Source organism: Dipteris shenzhenensis, chromosome 18 (genome assembly GCF_047967505.1).
Source record: "Dipteris shenzhenensis isolate YYH24624 ecotype China chromosome 18, Dip_SZ_1.0, whole genome shotgun sequence".
NCBI lineage: Eukaryota > Viridiplantae > Streptophyta > Polypodiopsida > Gleicheniales > Dipteridaceae > Dipteris > Dipteris shenzhenensis.
The window spans coordinates 10,437,435-10,451,782 of record NC_141613.1 but is presented as its reverse complement, the minus strand read 5'-3'; the positions used below and the strand labels follow the sequence as shown (position 1 = coordinate 10,451,782).

Sequence of the window (14,348 nt, the reverse complement as noted above, 5' to 3'; positions counted from 1 at the left end):
TATCAGTGTGAGGTGACTAGAGATGCTAGCATGCGCACACAATGAGATGGTTTGAGCGACTGGGGTTACATATGGATGGACTTCCTCCTTTCCAATACATCATTGATGTGCCATTCTACCCACTGCAATATCATGAGGTAAACCAAGTCATATGTGAGGATCTTCTACAGCTACACACATTCTGGACCTGGTTGGAACCAATTGAGCTCCTTGTGAAGCTTAGCTTCTACTGAGATCATTGCTTACATATCTTGGATGAGGGGTTATTATGATCTTTGGAGTCCTATTGAGGAGATAATAGATATTTATATTTTAATACACATATATAGATATATATAAATATATAAATCTCTCTCTCTCTCTCTCTCTCTCTCTCTCTATATATATATATATATATATATATGTATGTATGTATGTATGTATGTATGTATGTATGTATGTATATTATCTATTATTTCAATGAATCTAAATCTCCACTAATCCATGCTCTTAGTCAACGCTTTGAAAGTCCCTTGGCAACCATTGTTTTATCAAGACTATGTTCTCTAGCTGCATTTACAGTCATGAATCCAAGAGAATAATGTTTTGTCAATTATTCCTATGGTGAAAGTCATAAGATAATTTATAAATTAAGCAAGTTGCAAGGCAGTTCACTTCGAAGTTCTTCAATTGCATACACATATAATTATGTAAGCTTGTATAACAAGGTCGAGAGCACTATATCTCTCTCTCAAGTGCATTCTTCAAGGTTACCAACGTCTTCTTCCGCAATATCATACCCAAAACTCTACTTGCAAATTCGACGGAGAGGTGTGCCAACTCACCTGGCACCATCACAATAAAAACAAAAGTTAGAACAATACATTTTTGTTGTGGAAGCCAGGCTTCAATGCCGGCACACAGTTGTTATACATGTCACTCTATCTAGATAAACAATGAACGAATCCTGGCATTCTAATATTCAAGAAGTAAATAGCTGTTGGCTTTTAATTTCAAAGAGATGCTTATAAAATATTAGAGGCATCCAAAGGAAATAAATGAATCAATGTCGAGCAATTATAAAGGTTGGCATTAGTCAACAACTTAGTGAGTTATTTGAATCAAAAGGATAATACAATTTTCATCCAGAGACTTCTCTTAGAGAACTCCCATGTACTATGATCCGACCTACCAAGGAAGATGAGGACGGATTCCCTTATGTAGAACTTCATGTGCCTTTAAGATTCCAAGGTTCCTGCAATGAGGCTCTCATGGCCATTTTTCATTTTCTAGGTACATGGCCATGATAGATCCCAAAAATTAAGGGGTTATGACTCCATGCTTTGTTTCATAGACCCATTCAAAATAAAGCTTAAAACTCCAGAAGTGGGAGATTTTATATAGGTTAAGGCTTATGACAAATAGAAATTCCAATATAGTTCTTAAAATGTTAAAATGTTTATTTCAAAGGGCCTCCTTTTTCCATTATGCTATAGAGACCTCAAGAATAACCCAAAATACTTTGGTAAACTGTCCTTCCTTGCATATGTTTACATTTACTTCAAACCAAGTTCTGTGAAGCGATCTTGGTACTTCTCTGTACCATGAGCTTTGAGTTTTGATAGCTCTATGAGTTATGATCTTCCAACATTGAGGTACACTCATTATATCTGCCTGCAGTTCCTAGTGAAGCTCTCACAGTTCTCAGAGAAGTTCTCAATCGAAGTTAGTAACGATAGAGTCGCAACCAATTATCACGGTGATGATTCCTTGCTTTTGTGCATTCATCACGCTGCTCTAGTAGATAAGTTCTTAAATTGCAAACACATATAATTATGTGAGCTTGTATAACAGGGTTGAGAGCACTATATCTCTCCCTCAAGTGCATTCTTCAAGGTTGCCCACGTCTTCTTCCGTAATATCATACCCAAGACTCTACTTGCAAATCCGACGAAGAGGTGTGCCGACTCACCTGCACCATCACAACAAAAATGGAAGTTAGAACAATATATTTTTGCTATGGAAGCCAGGCTTCAATGCCGGCATACAGTTGTTATCCATGTCACTCTATCTAGATAAGCAATGAACAAATCTTGGCATTCTATTATTAAAGAAGTAAATAGCTATTGGCTTTTAAATTTAAAGAGATGCTTATAAAATATTAGAGGCATCCCAAGGAAATAAATCAATCAATGCAGAGCAAAAACAATACTTAGACAAACTAGCTAATAGGGAAACGCACCACTTAAGATGGAAAAAAATTTCTAGCAATATCAACAAGCACCAACATTGATAAAAACTTCACGGTGAAATCTGGAAACATCTATAAACACAACACAGTGTGCAATTTCAATCTCATGATAGTCACTCGTTAGGGTGAAATCCATAAACTCCATCATGCATTGCAAAGACTAGCAGCTATATCATCCCAACTAACTTCATCAACGTCCAAAAGTTGGTGTAGATCAAGGTATTAACATATGCTCTCAATGTTCTCTAAAGATGGCTACGAGGCAAACAATCAACGACATTTCCAATGATTTGGCTTGTTTTTTACCTTTTTTTGTGATGCCAGGGTCGAACTCACACACGCGCACACACAGACATCTGCCTCAACCACCAAGATAGAACCCCGTGGGCATTGCCTACCCCTTGAAACCCATAGGAAAGCAAAAGAATATGATTCCTTATCATATACATTTTCATTGTCCGAGGCATCCAATAGCATATACTTTCCCTAGTTGACTCCTTGAGACTATCACAATGTTTCCATCACAACAATCTAAAAGCCCCCTAAATAAAGCCCTCATGGACTACCACGAAGAATTTGAGCTCCTGACGCCTGAACCACAATGATGAGCACTCACGACCGCACAAAACTAAAATGCGCTCAATCTCACCATCTAATCAACAAAGCCTCCAAAATGATTTCGGTAAACGAAGGCAATGTTAAACATTTAGTGTGCGAACCTACTTTTTTCCCGTGAGGTCCATAAAGATAAGTTGAACTCAAACTTTCCAAGCTCCAACACTATGGCCATAGATACCCATCTTGCCATACAAATTGCTACTCTTAAAATCCTTGTTTAAAGTAGTCTTCTTTCAACAAATCTCTACACATCTTACAAGTGTTGCAATGCCATTTCAAGGAGGTGGAAATAGTCCCACATAGTTCTTAAAGACTTAGGCTAGCACTCGTCACTCGTCTCTCTCTCTCTCTCTGTGCCCCCCCTCAACAACACACTTGGAAGCGATGAGGATTACGGGAAACTCCAAAAAACTAGTTCCATTGCTTTGCTACATGAGGAGGGGGACGAAATTTATGCAAGGGAACGAAAAGTCCCCAAATATAAGTCCATGGACCATCGCTTCTTCATCACCTCATGCATTACCCAATGTGTATCCTTCTTTGCCTAATCTTAGTTTCTACTATGTCTTGCAGGAGTTTCACACTCAAAAGCTTGATTTTTCAAAATGAAGTACGAGACTCAGATCTAGTGCGAGTTAATGCTTATTCCACATCCATTACTTCTACTTCCATTCAATGAAGCCCATATCGCTGCGTGCAATGAAGCCCATATCGCTGCGTGCAATCTAGAGAAAACCTTTGCCAAAGCATGCCCAATGGAGTTCGAGTTCGGTCACAATCTCCATTATATTATTTTCCTTTACCAGCACTCTCACCTGGACTTGGAAGCACAGCCCATGCATGAACTCTTTTGTGAATCGGAAGCCAAGATTATAGAGAGCAACCGATGAGATCATAAGAAGAGGGTTGTTACCTAGCCCACTCAATGAGAGAGGTTCGAAGGGGAACAGAAAATTGGAGGCATGGTTAGCATTGCAAGAAGGCGAGAGTTAAATTGGATAAGCAGAAGAGACTGCAAAATGTAATGCTGTCCAGTGAAAAGAAGACTACTTTCATTCGGACTCCAGAGCATTTTTCCAAGCTTTGACTAGTGAGTTGGAAATAAGACTAAATCATGGGTGAAATACCAAATTGGTTTCACAGCCTGGTTAAAAATGTGGTCTCCTTAGATCAACTTCCAGCAAGCAACCAATTCCCTAGGCCTCGCACAAATATTGCACGAATAAGGAAATATGAAATGCATGTTTGAATTGCAATCTCAGAGCTGAGAAACAAGACATGTTTACACCCAAAATAATCGCAATCTCAGAGCTGAGAAACAAGACATGTTTACACCCAAAAAATAATTGCAATCCCAAAGATCATAAGGTTGAGAAGCCTCAAATTACTGACTGCTAGAGAAAGGACACATTGACACCCTACATTACACAACATCCATAACCAATTGGAAATTCTAAACTATGCTTTCGGGGATACCTGATGAGGCTCAGAAAAAGTAAAACAGCTATGCAACAGCGGGAAACGAAGGCCCTTACACCACAACATTTAAAGAAAAAAATTACATTCCAAAGCATGCAAATTTAGAAACTGAGCTGAGAGCGTTCAATCAGTAATCCACTACCAAGGCCACAAGCCTTGGCCTTCAACATTTAAATGAGATTTCCACTACAATTAACGCAAGACTTGCATCTTAAATTTGAATTAATGTTCACACTGATCTTCAAGAGTAGCAAGGGTTTTTTGGCATCAATTAGTGTCATTCTGATGCAGCTTACCAAATGAATGAAGAGGATACTGCAAGTCCAAGCTTCCCAGCTACAACCAAACAACCAATCAAGAAGTACAAATTCACACAGAACGTCAATGCCAAAAAGCCATGAAGCCTGTAGTCCGTAATAGTGCAACGCTTGCAGCTACCCATAGAGAGAAGTTTTGATGTTGAAAAGCCAAGCAAAGTAAAGAAGCATGCCATCCATTGTCAAAGACACCAGGTGGAGCACAATATGGAAGGAAGAGAGCACAGGGAAAGAGCCATAACAGGTCCAGCAACATTGACATTCGTGTTCATCTCAGACTCGTATTCAAACAAGTAGTTCTTTTGAGTACATAAGCACGCATAGACAATATAATAGAGGAGAAGACAGTGTACCTGATAGAAGGACAGTATTGCCTAATGATCTGTGTCGTTATTGCCCACGAGACCACCCCAAGCGCAAGACGAAACTGCAGACAGTGGAATGAATCAAATCGACTAGTGCAACGATGAACCATGCAAAAGCAAAACTGCAACACAAACCAATAGAAATAAGGAGTGCACAGAAGTGACCTTTGATAGCATACCTGCCAAACCGAGTGAATGATGGAACTTGTAGCCTCTAATAAAGAGGGAGATCGCAAAGATGCGCACCAAACCGTACTGATGCTAACCAGCACATAGCGCGCTGCACAGGCAGGCAAAACTGCACGTCATCATCTGCAACACAGAGGTAATTGTCAGAGAAGATGCCCATTAGCTGCAGAGGAGGTGGAGTTCTCCTACGTCAGGGCAACAGCAAGGAAGAAGGCACAATCAGACATTTGTTGCTTTTGAATGCGGCTTATTCCACATGAAAAGAGCAATTCAGGGAGCATTAAAAGAGAGCAGCCTAAGGAGGCAATGAGGTTCAAGATCTTTGCAATGCCTTGATGGCAAAGGTGTTAGAAAAGAGAGTGGGAGAGGTCGCTTGCTTAGGCCAATGCTCCCCTCATGCAGCAAAAGCTCAAACACACACAGACAGCCCAAGAAATCACCCAGTGGTAAATTTCAAGTACAACTTCACTTCCATGATGTGTGCTATGGAGATATGTCCAGATAGTAAATGAACAACGCACAAGCAAGATGCAGAACCAGCAATATATATTTGTCCAATGACGAACAAAAGCTGTGTTCAGTTTGCCACCTTCTATCAGCAGATTGCTGACTATATGTGCACCCCTGTACTGGCAATTCCAAATCACTTGGCCTGCCTTGCTCCCCTAGAGCTTATGTGGGCCTCATAGGTGTGCCCCACAAGCACACCATCTGGCTGCTGCTCCTAGTGGCCTCTTGCAAGGCAGTTCTTTGCTATGAATGCTTGACCTCCTTGCGGCTCTGAAGACAGCCAATAATGTGCACAAGTTTCTCCCTGATTCTACCTTCCTTTGCTGCTGTGAAGGCAGCCTTGATGAAGACCTCTGAGCTCTTTGTTTGCTCCATTTCCCCCGCTGCATCACTAGCCTCCTGGTTTGCTCGTTGAAGCAGGCTGGACTGCTCAAAATGTGGACTCACTGAATGGATCCGATGAGCCCTGGAGGGGTTCAAAGGAACCCCAGCCCTAATACCCAACTGGCCTGGACCTACCAGCCAACCCACTCTGTAAAACCTGCATACTGGCCGACCTGGTTCTTGCCTATAAATAGGCCCCAAACAAACTTCCTGATGGCCGGCTCCATTCCGCCTGACCGCAGGCCCTTTTCCAGCCTTCCCCAGGTCTGTTCTCTCGTCCAGTCCAGTCCCACACTGGCGTTTCGCTATTCCGTACCTTCTCCATTGTTTTTTCCCTGCTCTGGCCAGCTCCGACGGACACATGTCTGCAGCCTTCTCCAGAAGAACCAGCCTTACTGCGCAACTGTTCCAGTAACAGTCACATCTTCTACAGGACCTTTCTTGGGGGGCTCACAGAGCTACAGTCCAATGAAAGGCACAAAGATTGCATCTAGCACATTGAAGAAGGACCTGACTCGTTCAGTTGTCGCTGGCACTGCATTGTGCACCTAGCACCATGCAAGGTGTCACCAAATTGGTACTTCTCCCAAGACATAAAGAGGAGTCTTTATTGCATTGACGATGGTCAAGAAAGTTGACTTTGGTTAACTAGAATAAGCTTTGTTTTACTTTTGCTTCGCCTTGGGACGCCCACAAGGGACTAGGATTAGTCCAAGAACTAGGAATCATGCATTTCGCTAACCTCTAATGGGTTAAAGTGTTGGAAATTGTTTGTGCAATGTGTAGGACCTAAGAGAGTGCAAAAACATTGCACAAAAAGCAGGTCCCACGAGGCGTAAAAGCATGGACAAGGGAGGGGCCTCTTTAAAAGGAGGGCCCACGAGATAAAAAGGCACCAAAAGTACAAGATTTTAAAAGAGAGCCTAAAAGGCTTAGGCACCAAAAGTACAAGATTTAAAAAGAGAGCCTAAAAGGCTTGGTTTTTTTGTAAAAATAGCCTTTAGAAAACAGGCCCTAGCTTTTTGCTAGGCTAGTCTATAAAAGAAAGGCCCCAGGCCTCCCAGATTCATTCAAGAGTTGTACTCAGCATCATGCTTTTTTTAGAGCTAGTTGTACAAAGATTATTCTATTGCAATAAAGACCTTCCGGGGAGTCCAATCCTTATTTCTGGGCCCTGGTTTTGCACATGTCCTTCTCTCCCTTTGTTCTATCGCGAAGAATCTTTGAGATACGTGCTGCAATTCCGATTTTCAGCTTTCATTTTGTGTTCTCCAGTTGCTATGAAGTATTGCACCAATATTACATGGAAGTAGCAATCCCTGTTCTCTCTTTCCATCGTTGACTTCTCTAGCCACAGAGAAGTCCTCCTAGTGGGGGACTTCAACGCGAGGACAAGGGCCCGTCAGGTACCACTTTTTGACTTCAGAGATGATTCCACTCTACTGCCAAATATTGACCTTGAGGAGGCAGGTATGCTACGGATTTCAGCTGACATGCGAGGTCCATTCTCATCTTATGGGCAGGCCCTATTAGACCTCGGCAGGATACATGATCTCATTATCTATAATGGTCTTGACAGATGGCCCGCTTCAAGTGGTTTCACATGCTTTCCACATGGGGGGGGCTCCAGTGTTGTTGATTACATCATGGGATCCCCTGTCTTCACATCTCGCATTATTGACTTCACTGTAGCACCTCTCCTCCCAGAGGCTGATCATACATACCTTTTCTTTAGCATCTCCACCTCCCTTCGCACAACACCTTCCACCCCACTCAGTGCTTACTCCACCTACCACGATATACGCTTTGATCGGGATTACTCACCTTCTTACTATGGCCGTCTGTACATATTTCTCGCTTATATTGACTTCATACCTCTTTTAGAGGATCGTGCTGCCCTTGTCACCCGCTCACTACACGAGACTGCCATTCACGCTTTCCCCCACACCACCCGCTCCACCCCAAGAACCGTACCCTGTAATAGTTGGTACGATGATGAGTGTAAGGCTTTACACCGTCAACTCAAATTCGAAACCAAAAACAGTCTTCCGAGCGCACCTGATACACTATGCGAATACCGTAGACTGGTACGGAGGAAGAAACTAGACTTCGTTCGTCGGAACGAGGAGCCACTGAACATTTTGTTTAGTAACAACTCTAAGGACTTTTGGCGGAGATTTCTAAAAGGACGGTCCCCTCCGCCACTCACTGACACTCAGATCTGGTTTGATTATGCACGCACACTTTATGACATCCCAAATCAGCCAGTCCCTAACCTCTCACACGTGCCTCGTCCCACATCCTGTACCCTCTTCACTAGAGGAGGGGTAAAGGATGCCGTAATGAAACTTCATAATGGCCGAGCGAAGGATCATGAGGGGCTATGCACTAAGTTCATTGCATATGGGATTAACCTCCTAGCCCCGATCTTAGCTAAGCTTTTTAATGAAGCTGTTTGTTTGGGATTTCCACACACTTGGACCATTAACATTATCTCACCCATTCACAAGGCAGGAAATTCCATGAGCCCGGAGAACTACAGGACCATTATGATTGGACATGTCATGTCCAAGATTTATGCATCAGTACTTGACGAGGTTAGCAGACTTGCAGAGTGTCGAGGACTTAGAGCAGCAGGACATGCCGGATTCCGGCGTGATCATGGAACCATGGACCACATTCTCACGCTCAGATGTATCATCGAGAAGGCGAGGTCACGGAAGCAGAGGATTTATTGTTGCTTTGTGGATTTCCGCAAGGCATTTGACACGGTTCCGAGAGCCCACCTCATACGACACCTACAGGACTTGGGTTATGACCAGGAGATCATTTGGGCTGTCATGGCACTCTACGAGAGAGTTTCAAGCAGAGTTCGAGCAGGATCCGGATGGACAGACGAGATCATGAGCACCATCGGGGTCAAACAAGGGTGTCCTTTGTCGCCTACCTTGTTTGGCCTTTACATTGACGAGCTTGAGACAGTGATGCAGACACAGGGAGGTGTAGGTTGCTCTCTTGCGGGCACGCTGATCCAAATTTTGCTCTATGCAGATGACGTGGCTCTCTTGTCTTCCTCAGCACACGGGCTTCAGAGACACCTAGACGCACTACAGTCCTTTTGTGAGTCTCATGATTTGAAGGTCAACCTGGGTAAAACCAAGTGTCATGATCTTCAATACATCTTGAGCCATCATGCATCAAGAGCAGTTCACATTTGCGGGGTCATCTGTTGAGATAGTTTCATCATACACTTATCTTGGGGTTATCTTCTTCGGATCCAGCTTCACTATGAGACCCGCGATGCAGAGGGTATGCTTCATTGGCCAGACTAGAGAAGCAGTGCTTCTGCTCGCACTTTCAGGATCCACTCACCAAGGGGTTTCTTTTTTACTCCTTGGTTCGACCAGCGGGGATGTACGGCAGCCCTTGTTGGGAGCCAAACTTGTCGGATACAAAGTAGGCCCGTGTGGAGCGGCTACAGGTTCTCATGTTATCACGGATGATTCGTGGTGAGTCATCGTTTCTCACCAGATCATTCACGCTGAGTTTGGGTCACCCCCTTCACAGCTAGATGCTACATTTCAGGTCATCACGTATCTATACCGAGTTAGAAAATATGGGGATTATACCTCGGGGCATAGCAAGCTACCATGGATAGCTCTATCCTCTTCTATGGCACTTGCAACAGAAGGAGACCAGAGGTGCTGGTATGCACGTACAGAGAGATGGTTTGAGCGATTGGGGCTCCACATGGATAGACTACCTCCCTTCCAGTACAGCATGGATGCTCCGTTTTGTCCCCTCTTATCACACGAGGTCAACCAGGTTATCCGTGAGGATCTACTACAGCTACACACATTTCGGACCTGATTGGGACCAAGTGAACTCCCAGTGAAGCTTAGCTTCTACAGAGATCACTTCTTGCATATCACAGCGGAGGGTTTCATTGACCCACCTGGATACACGCAGATTCACCTACCCCACTCGCCGAGGATCTCTCTTGGGCAGTTCCGGGTCTCTTCACACAGACTTTGCATCGAGAGCGGCAGAGCAGAGCGACTACCCAAGGAGAGGCGCATATGCACACTGTGTGACATGCAGGTGGTTGAGACAGAGGAGCATTTCATCTTCAGGTGTCCTGTGTACTATGAGATCCAAGGGCATTTCCACTGTCTCTTCAAGTTATGGGATTTTGGCATGTTTCCTCTCCTACCCAGACCAGCGGTGTTTAGCAAGTTTCATTCATGAGGCACTTAGACACCGTAAGAGGATACTCCGAGCACGGAGCCAAGAGCAAACTTCTTTCTCGTCTAATCCCTCTCAGAGCTCTATCACGGAGTTCTTTCAGCTAGATCACATGGACCCCCACAAGACGAGGCCTCGACATGATCGTGACTCAGAGCCTGTGACCCGACAGCTTAGACAGAGGGCCGACACACAAATCACACTTGGGGACATCCCCTCCTTGTTTAGAGTCGGAGCCCGACCAAAGGGCCATGATAGCCTTGGTTAGACGCAGAGCTACGACCAGGAGACGTGCCACGACCACACCTCTGAGTGGCCGACAGCACTCTATTGCCGACTTCATGCCTCCACTGCCTCATCCATCCTGATATCTTGCTGCTGCCGATGATGACGATGATATTGATGACGATGCTGAGATTGATATATAGTCAACCATCGACATGACTATGTTGTACTTAGGACTTAGTACTGCCATTATGCATTTTTGCATTTTGCATTGGTATGGACGCTACCACAGCTTGTTGTATCAGGATTTTCACTATCTCATAGAACCATCAGTCTTCCGAATACTTTAATAAACTTTCTTTCTTTCTTTCGTTTCTTCCTCTCTCAGTTCGTTTCAATTCCCAGAAGAAATCTGCTGCTGCTCCTCGTCAGGTGAAGCTATTGGATGTTGTTTTCCCTGTTATCTATGAAATTCAAAATCTATCTTGGTGATTATCTGCTGCGAATCGAAGATCCAAGCTCCGTTTCTACTAGCAGTGATTTATTTTCAGGGTTTTAAAGCTGAATTCGTTTTAGGGTTTTTAGTCCGATTTCAATGGTATCAGAGCATAAAATTTTCACTTTCCTTGGTGGAAATGGTCCAAGGCTAGCACGCAGCTGTGAATCAAGGTGAGGCGAACCTGTTTTTGTATCAGTTGGAGTATTGGATTCTTGCTCGAAAAGGTGGGGCGCTCCTGTTTGTGAACTAATACACATCCAAGAAGGTGGGGCACTGATGTTTGGAGGCTTGGCACTAGGAGCTGAGGCGCATCTTTTCTCCTCTCTCTATCGCCCTATCTCTTTAGCTATTTTCTTCTCTTCTCTGTGATCTATCAAGTGGGAAAGACGTTCAACCTGTCGTCATCCTTGGTGACGTGCTTCCAATCTCTTGCTCATAATTGTCGCAGCAAAAAGCACTTGTTTTTCACGAAAAGCATCTGCTTCTCCCAAAAAAGCACCTGCTTTTCACAAAAAGCAACCGCTTTTTGTGCACACGCGGCCTTCTTTTCTCCAAAGCGGCATACAAAAAGCAGTAAAAGCAGCAAAAGCCAATGGTTGCTATTTCGTTTTTCTCATGATGGACACAACAAGTAGCAAAAGCCAACGGTTGCTATTTCGTTGTTCTCATGATGGCCGCGGCCACTCAGCCCTCACAAGTACAAGCACCTACGCAAGATTGTGAGATGAAGGGAAGAAGGTCCTAGGATAAGGATTCCTATCGAAAACTATTGGTTGAATTGGCAAAAGGAAGAAAAACAACTTCTTAGTGAAAGCTTGTAATTGGACAAAGTGCTTTCATAGATGTTATGGAAAATCTAAAGCTAAGTATTTCTATCATGATTATGAAGTTTGATTTATCTTTATTTTAAAGATCTAACACTTGTATCTTACAAGGAAAGAAGTGTGTTGTTTCCTTGATTGTTTTAGGAATCGAAAGCCAAGCACACAAGATTGCTTATACATACATATCTAGTCCTAAAGTATTCCTTGATGGGACAAGCTAGTTATTCCGAATGATATTTAAGTTTTGAAGGATTCCAAGTTATTGTACACGAGTGATATAGTCTCTATTATGGAACCAGTTTTATGTGACCTATGGCTATGGCCTAGTTGTCTGGTCACATCCAAATTTCTATACATAGCACCAGGACAAAAGAATCTCAAGTTATTATATCCAATTTATGGGTTTGAGTAGGTTATGCCAAAGGGGAGAAGTGTCAGAGACTTCTTGTATATCTCTTATGAAGTAAAGAGTTAGATCCATGACACATTCAAGATTAGACCCTATTTGAGGGTAGTATGTTCAAAGTTGGCAAGTTGATAGTCATGCGCCTGATTTTATGATCTTCAATTAGGAAATTGAGTTACGATAACTAGTCATGTTAATCAGTTATGTTCTTGTGGAGGATGAGATAATCAAGTATCCGATCCTTATGGCGGGATTGCATGTGGTCATTATTGACCAAGTATTTCAGTTTCAAGTTATATTATCTCAAATCCAGGAGTTTCAGTTATGATATTCAGTTTTGTTAAAGAAAGAGTATATGGAAAGATTCCAAGAAATATTTTTCCTAAGGCTAAGTATATCTTTTATGTTGATAAAGTTTGTCTTATGAAGAGGTGAAAAGTGGACTGTTTTCTTGAATTTGTTTCACGAAGACACCTCTCATGAATGAGAAGTCAATGAGTATGATATGCCCAAATATTGGCCATGTGATTTATGGCTTCCTTTTTATTCGGATTGCAGCCAAATACGCCAAGGGAAATACAAATCCCTTGGAAGAAGCAATCATTTCATAACTAGCTCTAGTCCAGCTTGTGAAAGTCAAAGAAGAAGCGGTCAACTCCAGATGAAAGGGGCATGGATTTGCCAAGAGAGAAGGAAATATAAGTACGGGATGGGAAACTTCTCTGAGTGTATATACAGACATTATGTTGCTTCTTAGAAACAGAGATGTCAAGTGCTTTGTCATTCCAATAAAATTTGGACAAAGAATATTGATATGATCGAGAATGGCACCAGATCGAAAGGACTCAGGTGGGTTGATCATAGCAAGAGGATTATTGCATAGCAGTGGCATGGAAAATGCCTAGATGAAATAATCAATCCTAGAATCAGAAAGAAGGGCCTATGGCTGCCCAATGCTCTTAAAGAGCAAGAAACGCCAAGAAAAAGAAGGGCCTATGGCTGCCCAGTGCTCTTAAAGAGCAAGAAACGCCAAGAAAAAGAAGGGCCTATGGCTGCCCAGTGCTCTTAAAGAGCAGGAAACGCCAAGAAAAAGAAGGGCCTGTGGTTGCCTAGTGCTCTTAAAGAGCAAGAAATGCCAAAGAAAAACAAGAATCTCCATACAAAAAGCAAGTGTTTTAGATGCAAAAAGAGGGGCGTGTGGTTGCCTAGTGCCTTGGAAGGCTAGTCGGCCAAAAGGAGCAGAGAATGCCACGAGACCGATCTAAGTCAACAATCGGAAGTTACCAGATTCCAAGATCCACTTTAAATGGAAGAGATGAGGAGATCCTCTAGCAAACAGTCTGTGTACGACATAGAGAAGAAAAGCACCTAGAGGTAAGTTTATCTACACACATCTTGCCAAGTACCGGAACTATAGGCAATTGATGCCAAGAACGGAGGTATCTTTAAGTTTTACAGCTGTATCAAGAATCTTTTCAGTTGAGGACAACTGATTAGAAGCCGAGGGGATGTCACCAAATTTAGTACTTCTCCCAAGACATAAAGGAGTCTTTATTACATTGACGATGGTCAAGAAAGTTGACTTTGGTTAACTAGAATAAGCTTTGTTTTACTTTGCTTCGCATTATAAAAGAGAATTGTGGGGACGCCCACAAGGGACTAGGATTAGTCCAAGAACTAGGGATGCAAGCATTTCGCTAACCTCTAATGGATTAAAAGTGTTGGAACTTGTTTGTGCAATGTGTAGGACCTAAGAGAGTGCAAAAAGAACCCAAGAGTGGGGAGAAAAGAACAAAAAGCAGGTCCCGCGAGGCCTAAAAGCATGGACAAGGGGGGCGCCTCTCTAAAAGGAGAGCCCATGAGATTAAAAACGCCACCAAAAGTACAAGATATAAAAAGAAAGCCTAAAAAGCTTGGCTTTTTTTTGTAAAAGTAGCCTTTAGAAAGCAGGCCCTAGCTTTTTGCTAGGCCTAGTCTATAAAAGAAAGGCCTCAAGCCTCCACGATTCATTCAAGAGTTGTACTCAGCAATTTGTTCTTTTCAGAGCCAGTTGTACA

At 43.0% G+C, this 14,348-nt stretch overlaps 1 protein-coding gene across 2 annotated transcripts in view; it reads right to left on the bottom strand.

The window, feature by feature from the left end:
• Positions 1–762: 762 nt before the first annotated feature.
• The window catches only part of LOC147890785 (uncharacterized), a 40,258-nt gene continuing 26,672 nt past the window's right edge, over positions 763–14,348 (bottom strand). Inside the window, exons 13-15 of one of the 2 annotated variants that reach the window (XR_015542570.1) lie at positions 5,189–5,321; positions 4,998–5,071; positions 763–824 (exon numbers count right to left, since the gene is read on the bottom strand). The gene's annotated coding sequence lies outside the window, so the exon portion shown is untranslated. Of the gene's footprint in view, positions 825–1,447; positions 1,952–4,997; positions 5,072–5,188; positions 5,322–14,348 lie in introns of those variants that run through there. The other variant, XR_015542569.1, reaches the window with a different exon arrangement.